The sequence below is a fragment of the Theobroma cacao genome, chromosome 5 (assembly GCF_053813885.1).
Source record: "Theobroma cacao isolate CCN51 chromosome 5, ASM5381388v1, whole genome shotgun sequence".
Lineage (NCBI taxonomy): Eukaryota > Viridiplantae > Streptophyta > Magnoliopsida > Malvales > Malvaceae > Theobroma > Theobroma cacao.
Window position 1 is genome coordinate 18398550 of NC_142643.1, and position 26233 is coordinate 18424782.

The following is a 26233-nucleotide window of genomic DNA, read 5'->3' on the forward strand; positions in this document are numbered from 1 at the left end:
TATAATCATTTAAAGGGAGAAATAAAGCTTTTGAAGGCATAAGTGACTATAAAAGAAGTTTTCTTCTCAATGAATGGTTTTTGCTTCACGTATCCCGAGGTAAACATTCAATTATAATCTGTTTTAACCCAAAATGTAAAAAAAATTCAACTTAAAATCAATTATGAGATTATATGATCATTTAAAGGCATAAATAAAGCTTTTGAAGGCATAAGTGACTATAAAAGAAGTTTTCTTCTCAATGAATGGTTTTTGCATCACGTTTCTCGAGGTAAACATTCAATTATAATCTGTTTTAACCCAAAATGTAAAAATATTCAACTTAAAATAAGTTATAAGATTATATAATCATTTAAAGGGAGAAATAAAGCTTTTGAAGGCATAAGTGACTATAAAGGAAGTTTTCTTCTCAATGAATGGTTTTTGCATCACGTTTCTCGAGGTAAACATTCAATTATAATATGTTTTAATCCAAAATGTAAAAAAATTCAACCTAACATAAATTATAAGATTATATAATCATTTAAAAGGAGAAATAAAGCTTTTGAAGGCCTAAGTGACTATAAAAGAAGTTTTCTTCACGTTTCCCGAGTTAAACATTCAATTATAATCTGTTTTAACCAAAAATGTAAAAAAAATTCAACTTAAAATCAATTAGGAGATTATATGATCATTTAAAGGCATAAATAAAGCTTTTGAAGGCATAAGTGACTATAAAAGAAGTTTTCTTCTCAATGAATGGTTTTTGCATCACGTTTCTCGAGGTAAACATTCAATTATAATCTGTTTTAACCCAAAATGTAAAAAAATTCAACTTAAAATAAGTTATAAGATTATATAATCATTTAAAGGGAGAAATAAAGCTTTTGAAGGCATAAGTGACTATAAAAGAAGTTTTCTTCTCAATGAATGGTTTTTGCATCACGTGTCTCGAGGTAAACATTCAATTATAATCTGTTTTAACCCAAAATGAAAAAAAATTCAACTTAAAATAAATTATAAGATTATATAATCATTTAAAGGGAGAAATAAAGCTTTTGAAGGCATAAGTGACTATAAAAGAGTTTTCTTCTCAATGAATGGATTTTGCATCACGTTTCTCGAGGTAAACATTCAATTATAATCTGTTTTAACCCAAAATGTAAAAAAATTCAACTTAAAATAAATTATACGATTATATAATCATTTAAAGGGAGAAATAAAGCTTTTGAAGGCATAAGTGACTATAAAGGAAGTTTTCTTCTCAATGAATGGTTTTTGCATCACGTTTCTCGAGGTAAAATTCAATTATAATCTGTTTTAACCCAAAATGTAAAAAAAATCAACTTAAAATAAATTATAAGATTATATAATCATTTAAAGGGAGAAATAAAGCTTTTGAAGGCATAAGTGACTATAAAGGAAGTTTTCTTCTCAATGAATGGTTTTTGCATCACGTTTCTCGAGGTAAAAATCAATTATAATCTGTTTTAACCCAAAATGTAAAAAAATTCAACTTAAAATAAATTATAAGATTATATAATCATTTAAAGGGAGAAATAAAGCTTTTGAAGGCATAAGTGACTATAAAGGAAGTTTTCTTCTCAATGACTGGTTTTTGCATCACGTTTCTCGAGGTAAAATTCAATTATAATCTGTTTTAACCCAAAATGTAAAAAAAATCAACTTAAAATAAATTATAAGATTATATAATCATTTAAAGGGAGAAATAAAGCTTTTGAAGGCATAAGTGACTATAAAGGAAGTTTTCTTCTCAATGAATGGTTTTTGCATCACGTTTCTCGAGGTAAAATTCAATTATAATCTGTTTTAACCCAAAATGTAAAAAAAATCAACTTAAAATAAATTATAAGATTATATAATCATTTAAAGGGAGAAATAAAGCTTTTGAAGGCATAAGTGACTATAAAGGAAGTTTTCTTCTCAATGAATGGTTTTTGCATCACGTTTCTCGAGGTAAACATTCAATTATAATCTGTTTTAACCCAAAATGTAAAAAAATTCAACTTAAAATAAGTTATAAGATTATATAATCATTTAAAGGGAGAAATAAAGCTTTTGAAGGCATAAGTGACTATAAAAGAAGTTTTCTTCTCAATGAATGGTTTTTGCATCACGTTTCTCGAGGTAAACATTCAATTATAATATGTTTTAACCCAAAATGTAAAAAAATTCAACCTAACATAAATTATAAGATTATATAATCATTTAAAAGGAGAAATAAAGCTTTTGAAGGCCTAAGTGACTATAAAAGAAGTTTTCTTCACGTTTCCCGAGTTAAACATTCAATTATGATCTGTTTTAACCAAAAATGTAAAAAAAATTCAACTTAAAATCAATTAGGAGATTATATGATCATTTAAAGGCATAAATAAAGCTTTTGAAGGCATAAGTGACTATAAAAGAAGTTTTCTTCTCAATGAATGGTTTTTGCATCACGTTTCTCGAGGGAAACATTCAATTATAATCTGTTTTAACCCAAAATGTAAAAAAATTCAACTTAAAATAAGTTATAAGATTATATAATCATTTAAAGGGAGAAATAAAGCTTTTGAAGGCATAAGTGACTATAAAAGAAGTCTTCTTCTCAGTGAATGGTTTTTGCTTCACGTTTCCCAAGGTAAACATTCAATTATAATCTGTTTTAACCCAAAATGTAAAGAAAATTCAACTTAAAATCAATTATGAGATTATATGATCATTTAAAAGCATAAATAAAGCTTTTGAAGGCATAAGTGACTATAAAAGAAGTTTTCTTCTCAATGAATGGTTTTTGCATCACGTTTCTCGAGGTAAACATTTAATTATAATCTGTTTTAACCCAAAATGTAAAAAAATTCAACTTAAAATAAATTATAAGATTATATAATCATTTAAAGGGAGAAATAAAGCTTTTGAAGGCATAAGTGACTATAAAGGAAGTTTTCTTCTCAATGAATCGTTTTTGCATCACGTTTCTCGAGGTAAAATTCAATTATAATCTGTTTTAACCCAAAATGTAAAAAAATTCAACTTAAAATCAGTTATAAGATTATATAATCATTTAAAGGGAGAAATAAAGCTTTTGAAGGCATAAGTGACTATAAAAGAAGTTTTCTTCTCAATGAATGGTTTTTGGTTCACGTATCCCAAGGTAAACATTCAATTATAATCTGTTTTAACCCAAAATGTAAAAAAAATTCAACTTAAAATCAATTATGAGATTATATGATCATTTAAAGGCATAAATAAAGCTTTTGAAGGCATAAGTGACTATAAAAGAAGTTTTCTTCTCAATGAATGGTTTTTGCATCACGTTTCTCGAGGTAAACATTCAATTATAATCTGTTTTAACCCAAAATGTAAAAAAATTCAACTTAAAATAAATTATAAGATTATATAATCATTTAAAGGGAGAAATAAAGCTTTTGAAGGCATAAGTGACTATAAAGGAAGTTTTCTTCTCAATGAATGGTTTTTGCATCACGTTTCTCGAGGTAAAATTCAATTATAATCTGTTTTAACCCAAAATGTAAAAAAATTCAACTTAAAATTAGTTATAAGATTATATAATCATTTAAAGGGAGAAATAAAGCTTTTGAAGGCATAAGTGACTATAAAAGAAGTTTTCTTCTCAATGAATGGTTTTTGGTTCACGTATCCCAAGGTAAACATTCAATTATAATCTGTTTTAACCCAAAATGTAAAAAAAATTCAACTTAAAATCAATTATGAGATTATATGATCATTTAAAGGCATAAATAAAGCTTTTGAAGGCATAAGTGACTATAAAAGAAGTTTTCTTCTCAATGAATGGTTTTTGCATCACGTTTCTCGAGGTAAAAATTCAATTATAATCTGTTTTAACCCAAAATGTAAAAAAATTCAACTTAAAATAAATTATAAGATTATATAATCATTTAAAGGGAGAAATAAAACTTTTGAAGGCATAAGTGACTATAAAAGAAGTTTTCTTCGCAATGAATGGTTTTTGCGTCACGTTTCTCGAGGTAAACATTCAATTATAATATGTTTTAACCCAAAATGTAAAAAAATTCAACTTAAAATAAATTATAAGATTATATAATCATTTAAAGGGAGAAATAAAGCTTTTGAAGGCATAAGTGACTATAAAAGAAGTTTTCTTCTCAATTAATGGTTTTTGCATTACGTTTCTCGAGGTAAACATTCAATTATATTATGTTTTAACCCAAAATGTAAAAAAATTCAACCTAACATAAATTATAAGATTATATAATCATTTAAAAGGAGAAATAAAGCTTTTGAAGGCCTAAGTGACTATAAAAGAAGTTTTCTTCACGTTTCCCGAGGTAAACATTCAATTATAATCTGTTTTAACCAAAAATGTAAAAAAAAATTAACTTAAAATCAATTAGGAGATTATATGATTATTTAAAGGCATAAATAAAGCTTTTGAAGGCTTAAGTGACTATAAAAGAAGTTTTCTTCTCAATGAATTGTTTTTGCATCACGTTTCTCGAGGTAAACATTCAATTATAATCTGTTTTAACCCAAAATGTAAAAAAATTCAACTTAAAATAAATTATAAGATTATATAATCATTTAAAGGGAGAAATAAAGCTTTTGAAGGCATAAGTGACTATAAAAGAAGTTTTCTTCGCAATGAATGGTTTTTGCGTCACGTTTCTCGAGGTAAACATTCAATTATAATATGTTTTAACCCAAAATGTAAAAAAATTCAACTTAAAATAAATTATAAGATTATATAATCATTTAAAGGGAGAAATAAAGCTTTTGAAGGCATAAGTGACTATAAAAGAAGTTTTCTTCTCAATGAATGGTTTTTGCATCACGTTTCTCGAGGTAAACATTCAATTATAATATGTTTTAACCCAAAATGTAAAAAAATTCAACCTAACATAAATTATAAGATTATATAATCATTTAAAAGGAGAAATAAAGCTTTTGAAGGCCTAAGTGACTATAAAAGAAGTTTTCTTCACGTTTCCCGAGGTAAACATTCAATTATAATCTGTTTTAACCAAAAATGTAAAAAAAATTTAACTTAAAATCAATTAGGAGATTATATGATCATTTAAAGGCATAAATAAAGCTTTTGAAGGCATAAGTGACTATAAAAGAAGTTTTCTTCTCAATGAATTGTTTTTCCATCACGTTTCTCGAGGTAAACATTCAATTATAATCTGTTTTAACCCAAAATGTAAAAAAATTCAACTTAAAATAAATTATAAGATTATATAATCATTTAAAGGGAGAAATAAAGCTTTTGAAGGCATAAGTGACTATAAAAGAAGTTTTCTTCTCAATGAATGGTTTTTGCATCACGTTTCTCGAGGTAAACATTCAATTATAATATGTTTTAACCCAAAATGTAAAAAAATTCAACCTAACATAAATTATAAGATTATATAATCATTTAAAAGGAGAAATAAAGCTTTTGAAGGCCTAAGTGACTATAAAAGAAGTTTTCTTCACGTTTCCCGAGGTAAACATTCAATTATAATCTGTTTTAACCCAAAATGTAAAAAAATTCAACTTAAACTAAATTATAAGATTATATAATCATTTAAAGGAGAAATAAAGCTTTTGAAGGCCTAAGTGACTATAAAAGAAGTTTTCTCCACGTTTCCCGAGGTAAACATTCAATTATAATCTGTTTTAACCAAAAATGTAAAAAAAATTCAACTTAAAATCAATTAGGAGATTATATGATCATTTAATGGCATAAATAAAGCTTTTGAACGCATAAGTGACTATAAAAGATGTTTTCTTCTCAATGAAAGGTTTTTCTATCACGTTTCTCAAGGTAAACGTTCAATTATAATCTGTTTAACCCAAAATGTAAAAAAATTCAACTTAAAATAAATTATAAGATTATATAATCATTTAAAGGGAGAAATAAAGCTTTTGAAGGCATAAGTGACTATAAAAGAAGTTTTCTTCTCAATGAATGGTTTTTGCGTCACGTTTCTCGAGATAAACATTCAATTATAATATGTTTTAACCCAAAATGTAAAAAAATTCAACTTAAAATAAATTATAAGATTATATAATCATTTAAAGGGAGAAATAAAGCTTTTGAAGGCATAAGTGACTATAAAAGAAGTTTTCTTCACGATGAATGGTTTTTGCTTCATGTTTTCCAAGGTAAACATTCAATTATAATCTGTTTTAACCAAAAATGTAAAAAGAATTCAACTTAAAATCAATTATGAGATTATATGATCATTTAATGGCATAAATAAATCTTTTGAACGCATGAGTGACTATAAAAGAAGTTTTCTTCTCAATGAACGGTTTTTGCTTCACGTTTCTCGAGGTAAACATTCAATTATAATCTGTTTTAACCCAAAATGTAAAAAAATTCAACTTAAACTAAATTATAAGATTATATAATCATTTAAAGGAGAAATAAAGCTTTTGAAGGCCTAAGTGACTATAAAAGAAGTTTTCTCCACGTTTCCCGAGGTAAACATTCAATTATAATCTGTTTTAACCAAAAATGTAAAAAAACTTCAACTTAAAATCAATTAGGAGATTATATGATCATTTAATGGCATAAATAAAGCTTTTGAACGCATAAGTGACTATAAAAGATGTTTTCTTCTCAATGAAAGGTTTTTCTATCACGTTTCTCGAGGTAAACGTTCAATTATAATTTGTTTAAACCCAAAATGTAAAAAAATTCAACTTAAAATAAATTAGGAGATTATATAATCATTTAAAGGCATAAATAAAGCTTTTGAAGGCGTAAGTGACTATAAAAGATGTTTTCTTCTCAATGAAAGGTTTTTGCATCACGTTTCTCGAGGTAAACATTCAATTATAATCTGTTTTAACCCAAAATGTAAAAAAATTCAACTTAAAATAAATTATAAGATTATATAATCATTTAAAGGGAGAAATAAAGCTTTTGAAGGCATAAGTGACTATAAAAGAAGTTTTCTTCTCAATGAATGGTTTTTGCGTCACGTTTCTCGAGGTAAACATTCAATTATAATATGTTTTAACCCAAAATGTAAAAAAATTCAACTTAAAATAAATTATAAGATTATATAATCATTTAAAGGGAGAAATAAAGCTTTTGAAGGCATAAGTGACTATAAAAGAAGTTTTCTTCTCAATGAATGGTTTTTGCATCACGTTTCTCGAGGTAAACATTCAATTATAATCTGTTTTAACCCAAAATGTAAAAAAATTCAACTTAAAATCAATTATGAGATTATATGATCATTTAAAGGCATAAATAAAGCTTTTGAAGGCATAAGTGACTATAAAAGAAGTTTTCTTCTCAATGAATGGTTTTTGCATCACGTTTCTCGAGGTAAACATTCAATTATAATATGTTTTAACCCAAAATGTAAAAAAATTCAACTTAAAATAAGTTATAAGATTATATAATCATTTAAAGGGAGAAATAAAGCTTTTGAAGGCATAAGTGACTATAAAAGAAGTTTTCTTCTCAATGAATGGTTTTTGCATCACGTTTCTCGAGGTAAACAGTTAATTATAATCGGTTTTAACCCAAAATGTAAAAAAATTCAACTTAAAATAAGTTATAAGATTATATAATCATTTAAAAAGAGAAATAAAGCTTTTGAAGGCATAAGTGACTATAAAAGAAGTTTTCTTCTCAATGAATGGTTTTTGCTTCACGTTTCTCGAGGTAAACATTCAATTATAATCTGTTTTAACCCAAAATGTAAAAAAAATTCAACTTAAAATCAATTATGAGATTATATGATCATTTAAAGGCATAAATAAAGCTTTTGAAGGCATAAGTGACTATAAAAGAAGTTTTCTTCTCAATGAATGGTTTTTGCATCACGTTTCTCGAGGTAAACATTCAATTATAATCTGTTTTAACCCAAAATGTAAAAATATTCAACTTAAAATAAATTATAAGATTATATAATCATTTAAAGGGAGAAATAAAGCTTTTGAAGGCATAAGTGACTATAAAAGAAGTTTTCTTCTCAATGAATGCTTTTTCCTTCACGTTCAACTTTAAATCAATTATGAGATTATATGATCATTTAAAGGCATAAATAAAGCTTTTGAACGCATAAGTGACTATAAAAGAAGTTTTCTTCTCAATGATTGCTTTTTCCTTAACGTTTCCCAAGGTAAACATTCAATTATAATCTGTTTTAATCCAAAATGTAAAAAATTTAAACTTAAAATAAATTATAAGATTATATAATCATTTAAAGGGAGAAATAAAGCTTTTGAAGGCATAAGTGACTATAAAAGAAGTTTTCTTCTCAATGAATGGTTTTTGCATCACGTTTCTCGAGGTAAACATTCAATTATATTATGTTTTAACCCAAAATGTAAAAAAATTCAACTTAAAATAAGTTATAAGATTATATAATCATTTAAAAAGAGAAATAAAGCTTTTGAAGGCATAAGTGACTATAAAAGAAGTTTTCTTCTCAATGAATGGTTTTTGCATCACGTGTCTCGAGGTAAACATTCAATTATAATCTGTTTTAACGCAAAATGAAAAAAAATTCAACTTAAAATAAATTATAAGATTATATAATCATTTAAAGGGAGAAATAAAGCTTTTGAAGGAATAAGTGACTATAAAAGAAGTTTTCTTCTCAATGAATGGTTTTTGCATCACGTTTCTCGAGGTAAACATTCAATTATAATCTGTTTTAACCCAAAATGTAAAAAAACTCAACTTAAAATAAATTATACGATTATATAATCATTTAAAGGGAGAAATAAAGCTTTTGAAGGCATAAGTGACTATAAAAGAAGTTTTCTTCTCAATGAATGGTTTTTGCATCACGTTTCTCGAGGTAAACATTCAATTATAATCTGTTTTAACCCAAAATGTAAAAAAATTCAACTTAAAATAAATTATAAGATTATATAATCATTTAAAGGGAGAAATAAAGCTTTTGAAGGCATAAGTGACTATAAAGGAAGTTTTCTTCTCAATGAATGGTTTTTGCATCACGTTTCTCGAGGTAAAATTCAATTATAATCTGTTTTAACCCAAAATGTAAAAAAATTCAACTTAAAATAAGTTATAAGATTATATAATCATTTAAAGGGAGAAATAAAGCTTTTGAAGGCATAAGTGACTATAAAAGAAGTTTTCTTCTCAATGAATGGTTTTTGCTTCACGTTTCCCGAGGTAAACATTCAATTATAATCTGTTTTAACCCAAAATGTAAAAAAAATTCAACTTAAAATCAATTATGAGATTATATGATCATTTAAAGGCATAAATAAAGCTTTTGAAGGCATAAGTGACTACAAAAGAAGTTTTCTTCTCAATGAATGGTTTTTGCATCACGTTTCTCGAGGTAAACATTCAATTATAATCTGTTTTAACCCAAAATGTAAAAAAATTCAACTTAAAATAAGTTATAAGATTATATAATCATTTAAAGGGAGAAATAAAGCTTTTGAAGGCATAAGTGACTATAAAAGAAGTTTTCTTCTCAATGAATGGTTTTTGCATCACGTTTCTCGAGGTAAACATTCAATTATAATCTGTTTTAACCCAAAATGTAAAAAAATTCAACTTAAAATAAGTTATAAGATTATATAATCATTTAAAAAGAGAAATAAAGCTTTTGAAGGCATAAGTGACTATAAAAGAAGTTTTCTTCTCAATGAATGGTTTTTGCTTCACGTTTCCCGAGGTAAACATTCAATTATAATCTGTTTTAACCCAAAATGTAAAATAAATTCAACTTAAAATCAATTATGAGATTATATGATCATTTAAAGGCATAAATAAAGCTTTTGAAGGCATAAGTGACTATAAAAGAAGTTTTCTTCTCAATGAATGGTTTTTGCATCACGTTTCTCGAGGTAAACATTCAATTATAATATGTTTTAACCCAAAATGTAAAAAAATTCAACTTAAAATAAGTTATAAGATTATATAATCATTTAAAGGGAGAAATAAAGCTTTTGAAGGCATAAGTGACTATAAAAGAAGTTTTCTTCTCAATGAATGGTTTTTGCATCACGTTTCTCGAGGTAAACAGTCAATTATAATCGGTTTTAACCCAAAATGTAAAAAAATTCAACTTAAAATAAGTTATAAGATTATATAATCATTTAAAAAGAGAAATAAAGCTTTTGAAGGCATAAGTGACTATAAAAGAAGTTTTCTTCTCAATGAATGGTTTTTGCTTCACGTTTCCCGAGGTAAACATTCAATTATAATCTGTTTTAACCCAAAATGTAAAAAAAATTCAACTTAAAATCAATTATGAGATTATATGATCATTTAAAGGCATAAATAAAGCTTTTGAAGGCATAAGTGACTATAAAAGAAGTTTTCTTCTCAATGAATGGTTTTTGCATCACGTTTCTCGAGGTAAACATTCAATTATAATCTGTTTTAACCCAAAATGTAAAAATATTCAACTTAAAATAAATTATAAGATTATATAATCATTTAAAGGGAGAAATAAAGCTTTTGAAGGCATAAGTGACTATAAAAGAAGTTTTCTTCTCAATGAATGCTTTTTCCTTCACGTTCAACTTAAAATCAATTATGAGATTATATGATCATTTAAAGGCATAAATAAAGCTTTTGAACGCATAAGTGACTATAAAAGAAGTTTTTTTCTCAATGATTGCTTTTTCCTTAACGTTTCCCAAGGTAAACATTCAATTATAATCTGTTTTAATCCAAAATGTAAAAAATTTAAACTTAAAATAAATTATAAGATTATATAATCATTTAAAGGGAGAAATAAAGCTTTTGAAGGCATAAGTGACTATAAAAGAAGTTTTCTTCTCAATGAATGGTTTTTGCATCACGTTTCTCGAGGTAAACATTCAATTATATTATGTTTTAACCCAAAATGTAAAAAAATTCAACTTAAAATAAGTTATAAGATTATATAATCATTTAAAAAGAGAAATAAAGCTTTTGAAGGCATAAGTGACTATAAAAGAAGTTTTCTTCTCAATGAATGGTTTTTGCATCACGTGTCTCGAGGTAAACATTCAATTATAATCTGTTTTAACGCAAAATGAAAAAAAATTCAACTTAAAATAAATTATAAGATTATATAATCATTTAAAAGGAGAAATAAAGCTTTTGAAGGCATAAGTGACTAGAAAAGAAGTTTTCTTCTCAATGAATGGTTTTTGCATCACGTTTCTCGAGGTAAACATTCAATTATAATCTGTTTTAACCCAAAATGTAAAAAAATTCAACTTAAAATAAATTATACGATTATATAATCATTTAAAGGGAGAAATAAAGCTTTTGAAGGCATAAGTGACTATAAAGGAAGTTTTCTTCTCAATGAATGGTTTTTGCATCACGTTTCTCGAGGTAAAATTCAATTATAATCTGTTTTAACCCAAAATGTAAAAAAATTCAACTTAAAATAAATTATAAGATTATATAATCATTTAAAGGGAGAAATAAAGCTTTTGAAGGCATAAGTGACTATAAAGGAAGTTTTCTTCTCAATGAATGGTTTTTGCATCACGTTTCTCGAGGTAAAATTCAATTATAATCTGTTTTAACCCAAAATGTAAAAAAATTCAACTTAAAATAAGTTATAAGATTATATAATCATTTAAAGGGAGAAATAAAGCTTTTGAAGGCATAAGTGACTATAAAAGAAGTTTTCTTCTCAATGAATGGTTTTTGCTTCACGTATCCCGAGGTAAACATTCAATTATAATCTGTTTTAACCCAAAATGTAAAAAAAATTCAACTTAAAATCAATTATGAGATTATATGATCATTTAAAGGCATAAATAAAGCTTTTGAAGGCATAAGTGACTACAAAAGAAGTTTTCTTCTCAATGAATGGTTTTTGCATCACGTTTCTCGAGGTAAACATTCAATTATAATCTGTTTTAACCCAAAATGTAAAAAAATTCAACTTAAAATAAGTTATAAGATTATATAATCATTTAAAGGGAGAAATAAAGCTTTTGAAGGCATAAGTGACTATAAAAGAAGTTTTCTTCTCAATGAATGGTTTTTGCATCACGTTTCTCGAGGTAAACATTCAATTATAATCTGTTTTAACCCAAAATGTAAAAAAATTCAACTTAAAATAAGTTATAAGATTATATAATCATTTAAAAAGAGAAATAAAGCTTTTGAAGGCATAAGTGACTATAAAAGAAGTTTTCTTCTCAATGAATGGTTTTTGCTTCACGTTTCCCGAGGTAAACATTCAATTATAATCTGTTTTAACCCAAAATGTAAAATAAATTCAACTTAAAATCAATTATGAGATTATATGATCATTTAAAGGCATAAATAAAGCTTTTGAAGGCATAAGTGACTATAAAAGAAGTTTTCTTCTCAATGAATGGTTTTTGCATCACGTTTCTCGAGGTAAACATTCAATTATAATATGTTTTAACCCAAAATGTAAAAAAATTCAACTTAAAATAAGTTATAAGATTATATAATCATTTAAAGGGAGAAATAAAGCTTTTGAAGGCATAAGTGACTATAAAAGAAGTTTTCTTCTCAATGAATGGTTTTTGCATCACGTTTCTCGAGGTAAACAGTCAACTATAATCGGTTTTAACCCAAAATGTAAAAAAATTCAACTTAAAATAAGTTATAAGATTATATAATCATTTAAAAAGAGAAATAAAGCTTTTGAAGGCATAAGTGACTATAAAAGAAGTTTTCTTCTCAATGAATGGTTTTTGCTTCACGTTTCCCGAGGTAAACATTCAATTATAATCTGTTTTAACCCAAAATGTAAAAAAAATTCAACTTAAAATCAATTATGAGATTATATGATCATTTAAAGGCATAAATAAAGCTTTTGAAGGCATAAGTGACTATAAAAGAAGTTTTCTTCTCAATGAATGGTTTTTGCATCACGTTTCTCGAGGTAAACATTCAATTATAATCTGTTTTAACCCAAAATGTAAAAATATTCAACTTAAAATAAATTATAAGATTATATAATCATTTAAAGGGAGAAATAAAGCTTTTGAAGGCATAAGTGACTATAAAAGAAGTTTTCTTCTCAATGAATGCTTTTTCCTTCACGTTCAACTTAAAATCAATTATGAGATTATATGATCATTTAAAGGCATAAATAAAGCTTTTGAACGCATAAGTGACTATAAAAGAAGTTTTTTTCTCAATGATTGCTTTTTCCTTAACGTTTCCCAAGGTAAACATTCAATTATAATCTGTTTTAATCCAAAATGTAAAAAATTTAAACTTAAAATAAATTATAAGATTATATAATCATTTAAAGGGAGAAATAAAGCTTTTGAAGGCATAAGTGACTATAAAAGAAGTTTTCTTCTCAATGAATGGTTTTTGCATCACGTTTCTCGAGGTAAACATTCAATTATATTATGTTTTAACCCAAAATGTAAAAAAATTCAACTTAAAATAAGTTATAAGATTATATAATCATTTAAAAAGAGAAATAAAGCTTTTGAAGGCATAAGTGACTATAAAAGAAGTTTTCTTCTCAATGAATGGTTTTTGCATCACGTGTCTCGAGGTAAACATTCAATTATAATCTGTTTTAACGCAAAATGAAAAAAAATTCAACTTAAAATAAATTATAAGATTATATAATCATTTAAAGGGAGAAATAAAGCTTTTGAAGGCATAAGTGACTAGAAAAGAAGTTTTCTTCTCAATGAATGGTTTTTGCATCACGTTTCTCGAGGTAAACATTCAATTATAATCTGTTTTAACCCAAAATGTAAAAAAATTCAACTTAAAATAAATTATACGATTATATAATCATTTAAAGGGAGAAATAAAGCTTTTGAAGGCATAAGTGACTATAAAGGAAGTTTTCTTCTCAATGAATGGTTTTTGCATCACGTTTCTCGAGGTAAAATTCAATTATAATCTGTTTTAACCCAAAATGTAAAAAAATTCAACTTAAAATAAATTATAAGATTATATAATCATTTAAAGGGAGAAATAAAGCTTTTGAAGGCATAAGTGACTATAAAGGAAGTTTTCTTCTCAATGAATGGTTTTTGCATCACGTTTCTCGAGGTAAAATTCAATTATAATCTGTTTTAACCCAAAATGTAAAAAAATTCAACTTAAAATAAGTTATAAGATTATATAATCATTTAAAGGGAGAAATAAAGCTTTTGAAGGCATAAGTGACTATAAAAGAAGTTTTCTTCTCAATGAATGGTTTTTGCATCACGTTTCTCGAGGTAAAATTCAATTATAATCTGTTTTAACCCAAAATGTAAAAAAATTCAACTTAAAATAAGTTATAAGATTATATAATCATTTAAAGGGAGAAATAAAGCTTTTGAAGGCATAAGTGACTATAAAAGAAGTTTTCTTCTCAATGAATGGTTTTTGCATCACGTTTCTCGAGGTAAACAGTCAATTATAATCGGTTTTAACCCAAAATGTAAAAAAATTCAACTTAAAATAAGTTATAAGATTATATAATCATTTAAAAAGAGAAATAAAGCTTTTGAAGGCATAAGTGACTATAAAAGAAGTTTTCTTCTCAATGAATGGTTTTTGCATCACGTGTCTCGAGGTAAACATTCAATTATAATCTGTTTTAACGCAAAATGAAAAAAAATTCAACTTAAAATAAATTATAAGATTATATAATCATTTAAAGGGAGAAATAAAGCTTTTGAAGGCATAAGTGACTAGAAAAGAAGTTTTCCTCTCAATGAATGGTTTTTGCATCACGTTTCTCGAGGTAAACATTCAATTATAATCTGTTTTAACCCAAAATGTAAAAAAATTCAACTTAAAATAAATTATACGATTATATAATCATTTAAAGGGAGAAATAAAGCTTTTGAAGGCATAAGTGACTATAAAGGAAGTTTTCTTCTCAATGAATGGTTTTTGCATCACGTTTCTCGAGGTAAAATTCAATTATAATCTGTTTTAACCCAAAATGTAAAAAAATTCAACTTAAAATAAATTATAAGATTATATAATCATTTAAAGGGAGAAATAAAGCTTTTGAAGGCATAAGTGACTATAAAGGAAGTTTTCTTCTCAATGAATGGTTTTTGCATCACGTTTCTCGAGGTAAAATTCAATTATAATCTGTTTTAACCCAAAATGTAAAAAAATTCAACTTAAAATAAGTTATAAGATTATATAATCATTTAAAGGGAGAAATAAAGCTTTTGAAGGCATAAGTGACTATAAAAGAAGTTTTCTTCTCAATGAATGGTTTTTGCTTCACGTATCCCGAGGTAAACATTCAATTATAATCTGTTTTAACCCAAAATGTAAAAAAAATTCAACTTAAAATCAATTATGAGATTATATGATCATTTAAAGGCATAAATAAAGCTTTTGAAGGGATAAGTGACTATAAAAGAAGTTTTCTTCTCAATGAATGGTTTTTGCATCACGTTTCTCGAGGTAAACATTCAATTATAATCTGTTTTAACCCAAAATGTAAAAAAATTCAACTTAAAATAAGTTATAAGATTATATAATCATTTAAAGGGAGAAATAAAGCTTTTGAAGGCATAAGTGACTATAAAAGAAGTTTTCTTCTCAATGAATGGTTTTTGCATCACGTTTCTCGAGGTAAACGTTCAATTATAATATGTTTTAACCCAAAATGTAAAAAAATTCAACCTAACATAAATTATAAGATTATATAATCATTTAAAAGGAGAAATAAAGCTTTTGAAGGCCTTAGTGACTATAAAAGAAGTTTTCTTCACGTTTCCCGAGTTAAACATTCAATTATGATCTGTTTTAACCAAAAATGTAAAAAAAATTCAACTTAAAATCAATTAGGAGATTATATGATCATTTAAAGGCATAAATAAAGCTTTTGAAGGCATAAGTGACTATAAAAGAAGTTTTCTTCTCAATGAATGGTTTTTACATCACGTTTCTCGAGGTAAACATTCAATTATAATCTGTTTTAACCCAAAATGTAAAAAAATTCAACTTAAAATAAGTTATAAGATTATATAATCATTTAAAGGGAGAAATAAAGCTTTTGAAGGCATAAGTGACTATAAAAGAAGTTTTCTTCTCAGTGAATGGTTTTTGCTTCACGTTTCCCGAGGTAAACATTCAATTATAATCTGTTTTAACCCAAAATGTAAAGAAAATTCAACTTAAAATCAATTATGAGATTATATGATCATTTAAAAGCATAAATAAAGCTTTTGAAGGCATAAGTGACTATAAAAGAAGTTTTCTTCTCAATGAATGGTTTTTGCATCACGTTTCTCGAGGTAAACATTCAATTATAATCTGTTTTAACCCAAAATGTAAAAAAATTCAACTTAAAATAAATTATAAGATTATATAATCATTTAAAGGGAGAAATAAAGCTTTTGAAGGCATAAGTGACTATAAAGGAAGTTTTCTTCTCAATGAATGGTTTTTGCATCACGTTTCTCGAGGTAAAATTCAATTATAATCTGTTTTAACCCAAAATGTAAAAAAATTCAACTTAAAATAAGTTATAAGATTATATAATCATTTAAAGGGAGAAATAAAGCTTTTGAAGGCATAAGTGACTATAAAAGAAGTTTTCTTCTCAATGAATGGTTTTTGCATCACGTTTCTCGAGGTAAAATTCAATTATAATCTGTTTTAACCCAAAATGTAAAAAAATTCAACTTAAAATAAGTTATAAGATTATATAATCATTTAAAGGGAGAAATAAAGCTTTTGAAGGCATAAGTGACTATAAAAGAAGTTTTCTTCTCAATGAATGGTTTTTGCATCACGTTTCTCGAGGTAAACAGTCAATTATAATCGGTTTTAACCCAAAATGTAAAAAAATTCAACTTAAAATAAGTTATAAGATTATATAATCATTTAAAAAGAGAAATAAAGCTTTTGAAGGCATAAGTGACTATAAAAGAAGTTTTCTTCTCAATGAATGGTTTTTGCATCACGTGTCTCGAGGTAAACATTCAATTATAATCTGTTTTAACGCAAAATGAAAAAAAATTCAACTTAAAATAAATTATAAGATTATATAATCATTTAAAGGGAGAAATAAAGCTTTTGAAGGCATAAGTGACTAGAAAAGAAGTTTTCCTCTCAATGAATGGTTTTTGCATCACGTTTCTCGAGGTAAACATTCAATTATAATCTGTTTTAACCCAAAATGTAAAAAAATTCAACTTAAAATAAATTATACGATTATATAATCATTTAAAGGGAGAAATAAAGCTTTTGAAGGCATAAGTGACTATAAAGGAAGTTTTCTTCTCAATGAATGGTTTTTGCATCACGTTTCTCGAGGTAAAATTCAATTATAATCTGTTTTAACCCAAAATGTAAAAAAATTCAACTTAAAATAAATTATAAGATTATATAATCATTTAAAGGGAGAAATAAAGCTTTTGAAGGCATAAGTGACTATAAAGGAAGTTTTCTTCTCAATGAATGGTTTTTGCATCACGTTTCTCGAGGTAAAATTCAATTATAATCTGTTTTAACCCAAAATGTAAAAAAATTCAACTTAAAATAAGTTATAAGATTATATAATCATTTAAAGGGAGAAATAAAGCTTTTGAAGGCATAAGTGACTATAAAAGAAGTTTTCTTCTCAATGAATGGTTTTTGCTTCACGTATCCCGAGGTAAACATTCAATTATAATCTGTTTTAACCCAAAATGTAAAAAAAATTCAACTTAAAATCAATTATGAGATTATATGATCATTTAAAGGCATAAATAAAGCTTTTGAAGGGATAAGTGACTATAAAAGAAGTTTTCTTCTCAATGAATGGTTTTTGCATCACGTTTCTCGAGGTAAACATTCAATTATAATCTGTTTTAACCCAAAATGTAAAAAAATTCAACTTAAAATAAGTTATAAGATTATATAATCATTTAAAGGGAGAAATAAAGCTTTTGAAGGCATAAGTGACTATAAAAGAAGTTTTCTTCTCAATGAATGGTTTTTGCATCACGTTTCTCGAGGTAAACGTTCAATTATAATATGTTTTAACCCAAAATGTAAAAAAATTCAACCTAACATAAATTATAAGATTATATAATCATTTAAAAGGAGAAATAAAGCTTTTGAAGGCCTTAGTGACTATAAAAGAAGTTTTCTTCACGTTTCCCGAGTTAAACATTCAATTATGATCTGTTTTAACCAAAAATGTAAAAAAAATTCAACTTAAAATCAATTAGGAGATTATATGATCATTTAAAGGCATAAATAAAGCTTTTGAAGGCATAAGTGACTATAAAAGAAGTTTTCTTCTCAATGAATGGTTTTTACATCACGTTTCTCGAGGTAAACATTCAATTATAATCTGTTTTAACCCAAAATGTAAAAAAATTCAACTTAAAATAAGTTATAAGATTATATAATCATTTAAAGGGAGAAATAAAGCTTTTGAAGGCATAAGTGACTATAAAAGAAGTTTTCTTCTCAGTGAATGGTTTTTGCTTCACGTTTCCCGAGGTAAACATTCAATTATAATCTGTTTTAACCCAAAATGTAAAGAAAATTCAACTTAAAATCAATTATGAGATTATATGATCATTTAAAAGCATAAATAAAGCTTTTGAAGGCATAAGTGACTATAAAAGAAGTTTTCTTCTCAATGAATGGTTTTTGCATCACGTTTCTCGAGGTAAACATTCAATTATAATCTGTTTTAACCCAAAATGTAAAAAAATTCAACTTAAAATAAATTATAAGATTATATAATCATTTAAAGGGAGAAATAAAGCTTTTGAAGGCATAAGTGACTATAAAGGAAGTTTTCTTCTCAATGAATGGTTTTTGCATCACGTTTCTCGAGGTAAAATTCAATTATAATCTGTTTTAACCCAAAATGTAAAAAAATTCAACTTAAAATAAGTTATAAGATTATATAATCATTTAAAGGGAGAAATAAAGCTTTTGAAGGCATAAGTGACTATAAAAGAAGTTTTCTTCTCAATGAATGGTTTTTGCTTCACGTATCCCGAGGTAAACATTCAATTATAATCTGTTTTAACCCAAAATGTAAAAAAAATTCAACTTAAAATCAATTATGAGATTATATGATCATTTAAAGGCATAAATAAAGCTTTTGAAGGCATAAGTGACTATAAAAGAAGTTTTCTTCTCAATGAATGGTTTTTGCATCACGTTTCTCGAGGTAAACATTCAATTATAATATGTTTTAACCCAAAATGTAAAAAAATTCAACCTAACATAAATTATAAGATTATATAATCATTTAAAAGGAGAAATAAAGCTTTTGAAGGCCTAAGTGACTATAAAAGAAGTTTTCTTCACGTTTCCCGAGGTAAACATTCAATTATAATCTGTTTTAACCAAAAATGTAAAAAAAATTTAACTTAAAATCAATTAGGAGATTATATGATCATTTAAAGGCATAAATAAAGCTTTTGAAGGCATAAGTGACTATAAAAGAAGTTTTCTTCTCAATGAATTGTTTTTGCATCACGTTTCTCGAGGTAAACATTCAATTATAATCTGTTTTAACCCAAAATGTAAAAAAATTCAACTTAAAATAAATTATAAGATTATATAATCATTTAAAGGGAGAAATAAAGCTTTTGAAGGCATAAGTGACTATAAAAGAAGTTTTCTTCTCAATGAATGGTTTTTGCTTCACGTTTCTCGAGGTAAACATTCAATTATAATCTGTTTTAACCCAAAATGTAAAAAAATTCAACTTAAACTAAATTATAAGATTATATAATCATTTAAAGGAGAAATAAAGCTTTTGAAGGCCTAAGTGACTATAAAAGAAGTTTTCTCCACGTTTTCCGAGGTAAACATTCAATTATAATCTGTTTTAACCAAAAATGTAAAAAAAATTCAACTTAAAATCAATTAGGAGATTATATGATCATTTAATGGCATAAATAAAGCTTTTGAACGCATAAGTGACTATAAAAGAATTTTTCTTCTCAATGAAGGGTTTTTCTATCACGTTTCTCGAGGTAAACGTTCAATTATAATCTGTTTTAATCCAAAAGTAAAAAAATTCAACTTAAAATAAATTATAAGATTATATAATCATTTAAAGGGAGAAATAAAGCTTTTGAAGGCATAAGTGACTATAAAAGAAGTTTTCTTCACGATGAATGGTTTTTGCTTCACGTTTTCCAAGGTAAACATTCAATTATAATCTGTTTTAACCAAAAATGTAAAAAGAATTCAACTTAAAATCAATTATGAGATTATATGATCATTTAAAGGCATAAATAAAGCTTTTGAAGGCATAAGTGACTATAAAAGATGTTTTCTTCTCAATGAAAGGTTTTTGCATCACGTTTCTCGAGGTAAACATTCAATTATAATCTGTTTTAACCCAAAATGTAAAAAAAATTCAACTTAAAATCAATTATGAGATTATATGATCATTTAAAGAGAGAAATAAAGCTTTTGAAGGCATAAGTAACTATAAAAGAAGTTTTCCTCTCAATGAATGGTTTTTGCGTCACGTTTCTCGAGGTAAACATTCAATTATAATATGTTTTAACCCAAAATGTAAAAAAATTCAACTTAAAATAAATTATAAGATTATATAATCATTTAAAGGGAGAAATAAAGCTTTTGAAGGCATAAGTGACTATAAAAGTAGTTTTCTTCTCAATGAATGGTTTTTGCTTCACGTCTCCCGAGGTAAACATTCAATTATAATCTGTTTTAACCAAAAATGTAAAAAAAATTCAACTTAAAATCAATTATGAGATTATATGATCATTTAAAGGCATAAATAAAACTTTTGAAGGCATAAGTGACTATAAAAGAAGTTTTCTTCTCAATGAATGGTTTTTGCATCACGTTTCTCAAGTTAAACATTCAATTATAATCTGTTTTAACCTAAAATGTAAAAAAATTCAACTTAAAATAAATTATAAGATTATATAATCATTTAAAGGGAGAAATAAAGCTTTTGAAGGCATAAGTGACTATAAAAGAAGTTTTCTTCACGATGAATGGTTTTTGCTTCACGTTTCCCAAGGTAAACATTCAATTATAATCTGTTTTAACCAAAAATGTAAAACGAATTCAACTTAAAATCAATTATGAGATTATATAATCATTTAAAGGCATAAATAAAGCTTTTGAAGGCGTAAGTGACTATAAAAGATGTTTTCTTCTCAATGAAAGGTTTTTGCATCACGTTTCTCGAGGTAAACATTCAATTATAATCTGTTTTAACCCAAAATGTAAAAAAATTCAACTTAAAATAAATTACAAGATTATATAATCATTTAAAGGGAGAAATAAAGCTTTTGAACGCATAAGTGACTATAAAAGAAGTTTTCTTCTCAATGAATAGTTTTTGCGTCACGTTTCTCGAGGTAAACATTCAATTATAATATGTTTTAACCCAAAATGTAAAAAAATTCAACTTAAAATAAATTATAAGATTATATAATCATTTAAAGGGAGAAATAAAGCTTTTGAAGGCATAAGTGACTATAAAAGAAGTTTTCTTCTCAATGAATGGTTTTTGCATCACGTTTCTCGAGGTAAACATTCAATTATAATCTGTTTTAACCCAAAATGTAAAAAAATTGAACTTAAAATAAATTATAAGATTATATAATCATTTAAAGGGAGAAATAAAGCTTTTGAAGGCATAAGTGACTATAAAAGAAGTTTTCTTTTCAATGAATGGTTTTTGCATTACGTTTCTCGAGGTAAACATTCAATTATAATCTGTTTTAACCCAAAATGTAAAAAAATTCAACTTAAAATAAATTATAAGATTATATAATCATTTAAAGGGGGAAATAAAGCTTTTGAAGGCATAAGTGAATATAAAAGAAGTTTTCTTCTCAATGAATGGTTTTTGCTTCACGTTTCCCAAGGTAAACATTCAATTATAATCTGTTTTAACCCAAAATGTAAAAAAAATTTAACTTAAAATCAATTATGAGATTATATGATCATTTAAAGGCATAAATAAAGCTTTTGAAAGCATAAGTGACTATAAAAGAAGTTTTCTTCTCAATGAATGGTTTTTGCATCACGTTTCTCGAGGTAAACATTCAATTATAATCTGTTTTAACCCAAAATGTAAAAAAATTCAACTTAAAATAAGTTATAAGATTATATAATCATTTAAAAAGAGAAATAAAGCTTTTGAAGGCATAAGTGACTATAAAAGAAGTTTTCTTCTCAATGAATGGTTTTTGCTTCACGTTTCCCGAGGTAAACATTCAATTATAATCTGTTTTAACCCAAAATGTAAAAAAAATTCAACTTAAAATCAATTATGAGATTATATGATCATTTAAAGGCATAAATAAAGCTTTTGAAGGCATAAGTGACTATAAAAGAAGTTTTCTTCTCAATGAATGGTTTTTGCATCACGTTTCTCGAGGTAAACATTCAATTATAATCTGTTTTAACCCAAAATGTAAAAATATTCAACTTAAAATAAATTATAAGATTATATAATCATTTAAAGGGAGAAATAAAGCTTTTGAAGGCATAAGTGACTATAAAAGAAGTTTTCTTCGCAATGAATGCTTTTTCCTTCACGTTCAACTTTAAATCAATTATGAGATTATATGATCATTTAAAGGCATAAATAAAGCTTTTGAAGGCATAAGTGACTATAAAAGAAGTTTTCTTCTCAATGATTGCTTTTTCCTTAACGTTTCCCAAGGTAAACATTCAATTATAATCTGTTTTAATCCAAAATGTAAAAAAATTAAACTTAAAATAAATTATAAGATTATATAATCATTTAAAGGGGGAAATAAAGCTTTTGAAGGCATAAGTGAATATAAAAGAAGTTTTCTTCTCAATGAATGGTTTTTGCTTCACGTTTCCCAAGGTAAACATTCAATTATAATCTGTTTTAACCAAAAATGTAAAAAAAATTCAACTTAAAATCAATTAGGAGATTATATGATCATTTAAAGGGAGAAATAAAGCTTTTGAAGGCATAAGTGACTATAAAAGAAGTTTTCTTCTCAATGAATGGTTTTTGCATCACGTTTCTCGAGGTAAACATTCAATTATATTATGTTTTAACCCAAAATGTAAAAAAATTCAACTTAAAATAAGTTATAAGATTATATAATCATTTAAAAAGAGAAATAAAGCTTTTGAAGGCATAAGTGACTATAAAAGAAGTTTTCTTCTCAATGAATGGTTTTTGCTTCACGTTTCCCGAGGTAAACATTCAATTATAATCTGTTTTAACCCAAAATGTAAAAAAAATTCAACTTAAAATCAATTATGAGATTATATGATCATTTAAAGGCATAAATAAAGCTTTTGAAGGCATAAGTGACTATAAAAGAAGTTTTCTTCTCAATGAATGGTTTTTGCATCACGTTTCTCGAGGTAAACATTCAATTATAATATGTTTTAACCCAAAATGTAAAAAAATTCAACTTAAAATAAGTTATAAGATTATGTAATCATTTAAAGGGAGAAATAAATCTTTTGAAGGCATAAGTGACTATAAAAGAAGTTTCCTTCTCAATGAATGGTTTTTCCATCACGTTTCACGAGGTAAACATTCAATTATAATCTGTTTTAACCCAAAATGTAAAAAAATTCAACTTAAAATAAGTTATAAGATTATATAATCATTTAAAAATAGAAATACAGCTTTTGAAGGCATAAGTGACTATAAAAGAAGTTTTCTTCTCAATGAATGGTTTTTGCTTCACGTTTCCCGAGGTAAATATTCAATTATAATCTGTTTTAACCCAAAATGTAAAAAAAATTCAACTTAAAATCAATTATGAGATTATATGATCATTTAAAGGCATAAATAAAGCTTTTGAAGGCATAAGTGACTATAAAAGAAGTTTTCTTCTCAATGAATGGTTTTTGCATCACGTTTCTCGAGGTAAACATTCAATTATAATATGTTTTAACCCAAAATGTAAAAAAATTCAACTTAAAATAAGTTATAAGATTATATAATCATTTAAAGGGAGAAATAAAGCTTTTGAAGGCATAAGTGACTATAAAAGAAGTTGCCTTCTCAATGAATGGTTTTTCCATCACGTTTCACGAGGTAAACATTCAATTATAATCTGTTTTAACCCAAAATGTAAAAAAATTCAACTTAAAATAAGTTATAAGATTATATAATCATTTAAAAATAGAAATAAAGCTTTTGAAGGCATAAGTGACTATAAAAGAAGTTTTCTTCTCAATGAATGGTTTTTGCTTCACGTTTCCCGAGGTAAACATTAAATTATAATCTGTTTTAACCCAAAATGTAAAAAAAATTCAACTTAAAATCAATTATGAGATTATATGATCATTTAAAGGCATAAATAAAGCTTTTGAAGGCATAAGTGACTATAAAAGAAGTTTTCTTCTCAATGAATGGTTTTTGCATCACGTTTCTCAAGGTAAACATTCAATTATAATATGTTTTAACCCAAAATGTAAAACAATTCAACTTAAAATAAGTTATAAGATTATATAATCATTTAAAGGGAGAAATAAAGCTTTTGAAGGCATAAGTGACTATAAAAGAAGTTGCCTTCTCAATGAATGGTTTTTCCATCACGTTTCACGAGGTAAACATTCAATTATAATCTGTTTTAACCCAAAATGTAAAAAAATTCAACTTAAAATAAGTTATAAGATTATATAATCATTTAAAAATAGAAATAAAGCTTTTGAAGGCATAAGTGACTATAAAAGAAGTTTTCTTCTCAATGAATGGTTTTTGCTTCACGTTTCCCGAGGTAAACATTAAATTATAATCTGTTTTAACCCAAAATGTAAAAAAAATTCAACTTAAAATCAATTATGAGATTATATGATCATTTAAAGGCATAAATAAACCTTTTGAAGGCATAAGTGACTATAAAAGAAGTTTTCTTCTCAATGAATGGTTTTTGCATCACGTTTCTCGAGGTAAACATTCAATTATAATCTGTTTTAACCCAAAATGTAAAAAAATTCAACTTAAAATAAGTTATAAGATTATATAATCATTTAAAGGGAGAAATAAAGCTTTTGAAGGCATAAGTGACTATAAAAGAAGTTTTCTTCTCAATGAATGGTTTTTGCATCACGTTTCTCGAGGTAAACATTCAATTATATTATGTTTTAACCCAAAATGTAAAAAAATTCAACTTAAAATAAGTTATAAGATTATATAATCATTTAAAAAGTGAAATAAAGCTTTTGAAGGCATAAGTGACTATAAAAGAAGTTTTCTTCTCAATGAATGGTTTTTGCTTCACGTTTCCCGAGGTAAACATTAAATTATAATCTGTTTTAACCCAAAATGTAAAAAAAATTCAACTTAAAATCAATTATGAGATTTTATGATCATTTAAAGGCATAAATAAAACTTTTGAAGGCATAAGTGACTATAAAAGAAGTTTTCTTCTCAATGAATGGTTTTTGCATCACGTTTCTCGAGGTAAACATTCAATTATAATATGTTTTAACCCAAAATGTAAAAAAATTCAACTTAAAATAAGTTATAAGATTATGTAATCATTTAAAGGGAGAAATAAATCTTTTGAAGGCATAAGTGACTATAAAAGAAGTTTCCTTCTCAATGAATGGTTTTTCCATCACGTTTCACGAGGTAAACATTCAATTATAATCTGTTTTAACCCAAAATGTAAAAAAATTCAACTTAAAAGAAGTTATAAGATTATATAATCATTTAAAAATAGAAATACAGCTTTTGAAGGCATAAGTGACTATAAAAGAAGTTTTCTTCTCAATGAATGGTTTTTGCTTCACGTTTCCCGAGGTAAATATTCAATTATAATCTGTTTTAACCCAAAATGTAAAAAAAATTCAACTTAAAATCAATTATGAGATTATATGATCATTTAAAGGCATAAATAAAGCTTTTGAAGGCATAAGTGACTATAAAAGAAGTTTTCTTCTCAATGAATGGTTTTTGCATCACGTTTCTCGAGGTAAACATTCAATTATAATATGTTTTAACCCAAAATGTAAAAAAATTCAACTTAAAATAAGTTATAAGATTATATAATCATTTAAAGGGAGAAATAAAGCTTTTGAAGGCATAAGTGACTATAAAAGAAGTTGCCTTCTCAATGAATGGTTTTTCCATCACGTTTCACGAGGTAAACATTCAATTATAATCTGTTTTAACCCAAAATGTAAAAAAATTCAACTTAAAATAAGTTATAAGATTATATAATCATTTAAAAATAGAAATAAAGCTTTTGAAGGCATAAGTGACTATAAAAGAAGTTTTCTTCTCAATGAATGGTTTTTGCTTCACGTTTCCCGAGGTAAACATTAAATTATAATCTGTTTTAACCCAAAATGTAAAAAAAATTCAACTTAAAATCA